This window comes from Tupaia chinensis, unplaced genomic scaffold (assembly GCF_000334495.1).
Source record: "Tupaia chinensis unplaced genomic scaffold, TupChi_1.0 Scaffold150177_1, whole genome shotgun sequence".
Classification (NCBI taxonomy): domain Eukaryota; kingdom Metazoa; phylum Chordata; class Mammalia; order Scandentia; family Tupaiidae; genus Tupaia; species Tupaia belangeri.
The window spans coordinates 1-1,400 of NW_006210016.1; the positions used below are offsets into that span (position 1 = coordinate 1).

Sequence of the window (1,400 nt, forward strand, 5' to 3'; positions counted from 1 at the left end):
ATAGTGACAGAGGAAACTAGGCCCTACTCCCCTAAATAATCTGTTCTCTTAGAACAGAGGCCACAGATGTAGATTGCCTCAGAGAGTCCGTCCTTGTCTCATGACTTCTGAAGACACTATTTCCTGATATTTTAGAGACACTGCAGGGGTACTGAAGCAGAAAATGAGGACCAGTGGTCAGAAGGCTATCCTCATAGCACCTGAGCTAGTCTTTTTTTGTTTTGTTTTATTTAATAAATTTTTATTTTTCCAAATGTGCAGTTGATTGTGCCTATTTATGCATCTTCACCAGCAGCTGGGGCATCTCCACCCTTGGTATTTCTGGCGTAAATTACTTGTGCTCTGTGCTTTGAAACTAGTTTGATAAGTCCTTTACTAACAAGCTCCTGAAGTGTTGCCCTGGCCAGGGAACCATGGATCTTCAGCCTCTCAGAAACCACAGCTGGGGTTATGAGCTTAGAGTTGAGAACGTCCTTGCAGAGTTCGTCATATGTAGCTTTGTCAGACAAGACCAGGTTATTGAGCTTGTCCTGAACTTTGCCTTTGGACCACTTCTTTTTGAGCTTGCCCCCAGATTTCTTCACTGGGTCTTTGTCCCTCTTCGCCGGCTTCGTGGAGTCTTTCTTCTTCTTCTTGTCCTTGGGCGGCATCACAAAGCTGGGAGAGCAGCAGCAGCCATGGTAGCCTTGCTAAGATGTGGGTCAGAAAGCCACCTGAGCTAGTCTTGAGATTGCCTCCTCCTGAGGGATGCTCTTCAGGAAGCTGCAATAGCAGATTCCAGTGCAGAAGATTCCATGGCAGACTGGTCCAGATTCCAGACCCAGCTCTAAGGATCATGATGGAATAACCTTGATACTGTGGGAAACTGAGGATCTCAGTCTTGCTCTAGTCCTCTAGCTGAGAGGTCAGCATACTTGGATCAGGACATGGAAAGACAACAGTTAAAGTCACCTAGTTGATTGGGCTAAAGTCATTCTCTTCGTGATTCTTAATTGTGACCCAGAAGTGTTTCACTTCTTACTCTCACTGGCAATGTTTCACTTGACCTCACCCCTGTGATATCAAAACCAGTCTCTGCTCTGCACCCATGCACTCTCTGGATAATAATAGATTGTATGAAGAAAAATACATGGACCCAAGTCCTGCTCTATTATAGGAAAAGGAGGACAGTGATTCTACTGACCTCTTCTGACTATTATAATGATGACATGAGAAAATACAGGAGGACTTCAAAAACATTAAGGAAAAATGAAATTAATGTACAGGTTTATTTTGGTGAAAAAAATGAAATATATTATGGTTTTCCATAATTGTACTTTCTATGAATTTTTGAAGAGCTTAGTTTCTCTTTACTTTTCTTTTTCTTTGATTTTTTTCTTTTTAAATGTTTCTTAGGTTTT

General features: G+C 42.0%; 1 pseudogene; it reads right to left on the bottom strand.

Moving 5' to 3' along the window:
• Positions 1-274: 274 nt before the first annotated feature.
• On the bottom strand, positions 275-650 carry LOC102486646 (40S ribosomal protein S25 pseudogene; annotated as a pseudogene).
• Positions 651-1,400: the final 750 nt, after the last annotated feature.